Here is a 5947-nt window from a genome sequence, read left to right on the forward strand (position 1 = left end):
TGCTCAATGTAAAGAGAGAACTTCCCATCTAGAAAGAGTTCCCTCATCGGGAAAGGAAGAGGAGGGTGAGCGACAGCTTCCCCAGCCTTGGGGCTCCTGGTGAAAGTCCCACTTCGGTTTCACTCCACCCAGAAAATGCCAGAGCAGAGACATATAGAGACAACAAAGAACAAGAAGGAAGAGCAGGGGATACCAATAGCAGCCATGCAGCAGGGGCAATCGTGTTTCACGGTGACCTGCTCTGTAGAAAAACCCAGAAGATTCTGAAGAAAGTGAAGCCAGCACAGCTGCTACAGACCCTCTGCTCGTTTCCCCACAGCTACTTGCATTTGCTGACACCAGCCTCCCGCCCCTGCTGCCTCCTCTCTCGCCCACGCCAGAGGCCAGGAGCTGCACTGGCAGCCAGCCAAGACTTCCTCGGCCGCACGAGCGCCACATGCCAGCATCGATTCCTGGGGCTGAGCTCCATCACCTAGCAGGCACTGGGGCCAGCCCCTCCAGCTGTGTATTTGCATGCCGCTAGCCTGACACCCGTTACCAGCCTCCACTGCCGTGTGCGGACCTGGGACAGGCTGTGCAGCCATGGGAGAGCACGCCAGCAGCCAGGGCCCCCACAGCAGCCAATAAGCCCCTAGTCGGCCTGGCCCTTACTGACTGTCCTGCCCCACCCCCCACTATGTGTGTGTCTGCATCTGGTCCCCGCCACTATGCAGGTACATTCTGCCAGCTCCATAACCAAGTATGTGCGCACCAGTGGTTCCAGCCACCAGCACCGCCTGCCCTGGGCACTAGCTGCTGGACCTGGAGGCACCGCTAAGAACCCCAACAGCCCTTACAGTCACTGTATTCCCCACACAGTGCTGACCAAAGACCACATGGGTGCTCATGCTGCCTACTCCAGCAGCCCAAGCCAAAAAGACATCATGCACCCCCATACCCAGTGCTGCCGCATGCCCCCACACCTGGTGCCCTGTACCACTACACCCAGGGTCATAGCACATTGTGTTTCATGGCTAAAGTCAATCCATAAAGTCCAGAAGATGTGACTGGTTCTGCAAATGTGCAAACACCCACTCAAGGCTACAGGGTTCATGAAGAATCAGTGAATAGTTAGCATTACTCTATTAAATACTTGAAAGTTGCTATGAGAGTAGATCGGAAACTTCTCACCACAAAAAGGAAATGGTAAACATGTGACTTGATGGCCATGTTAGCTAATGATATGATAGTAATCCTTGTGCATTATGTAAATGTATCAAAACTACACATTGTACACCTTAAACTCACATGTTATATGTCAACTATATCTCAAAAAAGCTGTAGTGGGGGTGTAGAGGGAAAGACTTCACAGGAAAAACCCCAAACGTTTCCCTCGTGCACTCTTCTATAGCTGCCTCAACAAATTTGAGATGGTTGGACTTTTTTCATTTTAAATTTTTCATGATTTTATTAGAAAGCCATAACTGCATTGGAACCATACTGATATGCTACTTGAGGATGCCTTTTGCACTATTCATGCATTTTTCACAATAGACTCTTCATGCCTTTGAATTCTTTTAGTTGGAGTAGGAAATGCAAACAAATCAGCAAATGGACTTAGCCCTTAAAAGCTTCTGTCCAGCTGCGTGGTTACGATATCAATTACATCATGAAAAATTCCTTTTACCTAAAAAACTGCTAAAGCTCAGAGGCTTGCAGTACTATTTCTCAGCATAGGACAGACAAGGGGATGGGGGTGGGGGGTAGAAATGTAGATCTCTTTTAAATACCTATGGATGTTAGCAAAAATCTCAAATCTTTCGATTTGAGAAAAATATGCATTTGTCTTTAAGGCCACATGTTGCCTGTTACGTATTAATAAATTGGCTTCAACAGAAACTTTTTTATCTATTGTTAAAATTGGCCAACTATAAAACAGCTACCACAGTTCTGTTTCTGTCAATGACAAAAGGATTTCCAAAACTTTTCCACTAAAAAGTCAACAAAGATCAAAAAGTTTTCACATGTGATCTCTACATGCCAATAAGATAAAAATGCTATCTTTGAGTACATTATAATAATCCTATTGTGCAATACTCTTTTCCAATGACCTGTAAACAGTACATATTTGAGGTAGGCATTTCTTTTTTCAGTTAAAGAGACAAAGTATGAATTAGAGAAGGTACATATGACAAGTCAATGATCTATTGTTATAAGGTAATATGCTTTTTCCCCATTCTGTAAAGTTCAGAATTGCAAATGCTTGGCCAGTTAGACATAAGAGAGACAGAACTTGAATGTTACGGTGCAACTTGACAAAATGATTTATTGCCCCTTTGTCACTGAAATAAATAATATATATGCTCTAACATTTACAGCTTTTCACTTATTTTGTTATGTATGCCTTGCACCAAATTAAAATAAGTGCACTAGCACAATATTGTAGTCAGATTTCAAAAAGAAAGGGAAGAAATAAGGAAGAAAAGGAGGGAGAGGAATGGAGGGGGAAAAATCCAGCCGAAGTTGAATTCTAGTAAGTGCAATTTATTTATTTATTTGCTAATGATATCATACCAATTTTCTAATAATGCATTCACATACTCATTGGTCATGAGCAATAACACTGAAACTTCTACCTGAGCCTCTGTTTAGTTTTGACACTACAATGTTGAATACTCATTATTTGTTTAATATCTGCCTCCTGCATGAGATGAAGAGAGTCAACACTTGTGTTACTGTCAAGACCAAATATGTAAAATCTGTCTCCTCCTCCATACTGTAAACCGTGATGTCAGGGACCATATCTGCTTCCTGTACACACCAAACATTTAGGACACAATGCCCTGTACATTTCTTCATTCAACAAATATTTATTGAGGCCCTTCTCTGTACTGGGAAGTTGAAAGAAATAGAAATCTAGTCAAATCAATTCAAGTAAAAAAAAGAGAGAGCAAGAGAGAGAGAGTCTAGAAGTTTTCTCATCTTCATCCTGTCATGTTTCTTTGATTTCTTCTGTGCATCCACACCATCCTTTTCACCTGATCAGCTTTTTCCAATACTCTCCTCCCTCATAATCTGAGAGCACAGGAAACCCAGCAATGGCTCCCCCAGTCCCTGCTCCAGGAGACGGCCAGCTTCAGTAGCCACTACAACCTTCAGCCTCGCTTCTAATTTACGAGAAAAATCTGGTAAAAACAGCCCACCATTTTCAAGTCCTCAGACTAACTCCCCGCGAATTCAGTTTGCTCTCTCATTTGCTCAATCAGTCGTAGCCAGCAAGGAGACACACATCAGAGCGTATAATTGCAGAAGGAGCCTCCATTAGGAGTCTTTCTCTTTAGATAAAGCTGTGCATAGGGCAGAACACCTAGATAAGTCTAGTTAAACTGTATTTCTAGTTAAGATAGTTTTGTTTTTACTATTTTGCCCCAAGTATCTAGCACATAGTAGGTATTTTAAAAAAATATTTGTTGAGGAGAGGCAGCGCATGCGTGAGTGTACACATTGTGGGGAAAGAGGGGAGCCTGATGACTTAGAAATTTGAATATCACAGTAGGATGGAGTGTGACCTCATAGAGACTAGCATCTTGGAGTCGTTGGAAGATCTAGGTTACAAGGGTCCATTGTTGAAAGATGGCGCTCTGTCTCAGGCAGCCTCTGCTGGAGCCGGTTCCCCCAAGTTTACCAAACTCTGTGCTTGGCTGGTGTCTGAATTAAGAGTGTTCTATAAACTAGAGGAAAAATGTGCAAGCAACTAACAGCCCGAGTGAAGCTGAAGAATTCCAGCTTGAGGTAAGTTGGCTACTAGGGGAGATGGACTGTCCATATATTTCACTGACATCTGGGGATGTGACCACTGCCTTCTCATTCAGAACTGCCTCCTTTTGCTCACATTCCTCATCTCAGAACTAGAAACTTCCAGAATGTTCTGTATGAATACTCCTCCAGAAAAAGCTCAAGAAGGAGGCGGTAGTGAGCTCTTTCAAGAGTTGAAAGGCATATGTACTGCTCTAGGAATGTCCAAAACTCCAGCCAATGTAACTATGTTCCAGTTCTTCAGTGGGATTGAAAAAAAAAATTAAAGGAGACATTAGCAAAAGTTCCGCTTAACCATGTGGAAAGCCTTTATGTTAGAAGCCAATGGGACCAGCCCACTGGGAAAAGATAGAAGCAATTAACCAAGCCATAGCCGATGCATCTGAAGTTCTGAGAAAGCTGCTAATAAAAGTCTTGGATGTCACTGTCTAGTCTTTTGGTTGGTCTGACAGAGCTAAGAGTCAGACAGAAAAAACAGCAAAGGTTTACCAGCTGAAATGCTCAGTACTATCTCCTAAAAGTACTATTTCCGTTCCCACCTTTTGGCTACAAGACAAGACTCGTCAAAGATTTTAAGGACAAGCAGTAGCTCTACAAAAGAAAAGACTGTCTATGCCATCAATAAAGTGTTGATGGGAAGATGCCTAACAGAGGAGGTAGACCCAATGAAATTGAACCGCCACCTCCAGAGATGCCACCATGGCAGCAAAGGTAAAATGGCCCCCAGCAGCAAGCAGGAGGCCAAGAAGAAGGGAGAGGTGGTTATGAACATTCCCCATATGGAGGACGAGGAGGTCATGAACAAGGAAGAGGGACAGGTGGATGTGGTGGCTACAACCATGGTAGCAAGAGGGAGGAAGAGGAAATACGCATCAAGGGGGCTAGATGGTTGGAGGGAGTGGAGGAGGAGGTGGTGGCTACCAAGCTGGTGGTCTTTGAGATTCGGGTTTCCAGCCAGGTGGCTACCACAGTGGTAGCTGTCAAGGTGGTGGTTATGGTGGCTTCCACATATACAGAAAGTGGATACCAGGGTGGTGGATACCAGCAGGACAATAGATACCAAGATGGTGGGCACTATGGTGATTGAGGCAGTGGTCGTGGAGAGAGAGGTGGTTGCAGAAGCCAAGGTGGATGTGGAGACCAGGAAGGAGGCTGGGGAGGAAGAGGGAGCCAGAATTATCACCAAGGGGGATAATTTGAATAGCACGTCCAGCATGGAGGTTATCATTACAATCATTTTGGATTTGGACAGAGAAGACATTATCCTAGTTGAGGCTACAGACCCTTACATTTTGCCAGAGCTCAAGTAATAGAAATTTAGTTTCAGAATCTTAAGTCCAACATCAATTTTTAATTAATACGAGACCATAGGTGGCAGGCAAATTCCTGCTTGGCATTAAGTACTTGTAGGTCTTCATTCAATTCTGTTGCTGTTGTTGTTTTTTAAGGACTTACATAATGCCGTTTATTTGAGAAACACATACATCTCTCCTTTGTATGAAGAATTCTTTAAAAGGTAATTAAAATTGCCTTTAATTAACCAGTCAATTAATTCCACAGAACATGCATACATTTTGGGGAAGAAATTACTTGAATAAATAGTTTTAATGAGTGGTTTTGAAAATGAGGATTCTCCTAGATTTGTTTAGATTTACAACTAGGAATCCTTCCTCATATTATCAATCCATTTAAATGTGTTTTCCTTAAAGTATTCTAATGCCTATTTTCCAAGCACAGTTCTGCCCTGCCTGGCTTTTTATCCAGAGTTTATGCCACATTTGCTTCACGACAGAACTTTTAGTCAGTTCCTATGAAATGAGCTCTTCTGCAGATAGCACATTCAGTAGCCTTATCCCTTTGATGGAATACTGTACTATACACTCAACTCTGAACACCTTGAACATGGCCAAAATCCATAAAGATTATAAAAGCAAACAAAGTGGCAAAACTATAGTACATGTAGGCATTTATATAGGATAGCAATTAAACTGACCTGCATCCATTCAAAACAAGTTCTTCCTTAAACCCTATTTTTACTTGAAATCTGTTAGAAGAAAGAGCACGCTGAAATTTGTTTTATGCACGAGTTAATACCACTGTCTCAGCAAATACAAGTTAGTTTGCTTTGGGCAGATTTCTTCTTCTTCTTTTT

The 5947-nt window shown here is 42.8% G+C and overlaps 1 pseudogene; it reads left to right on the forward strand.

Annotated features, from left to right (window-relative positions):
* Positions 1–3414: 3414 nt before the first annotated feature.
* On the forward strand, positions 3415–5068 carry LOC100470551 (annotated as a pseudogene).
* Positions 5069–5947: the final 879 nt, after the last annotated feature.

This window comes from Ailuropoda melanoleuca, chromosome 2 (assembly GCF_002007445.2).
Source record: "Ailuropoda melanoleuca isolate Jingjing chromosome 2, ASM200744v2, whole genome shotgun sequence".
In the NCBI taxonomy this organism is placed as follows: domain Eukaryota; kingdom Metazoa; phylum Chordata; class Mammalia; order Carnivora; family Ursidae; genus Ailuropoda; species Ailuropoda melanoleuca.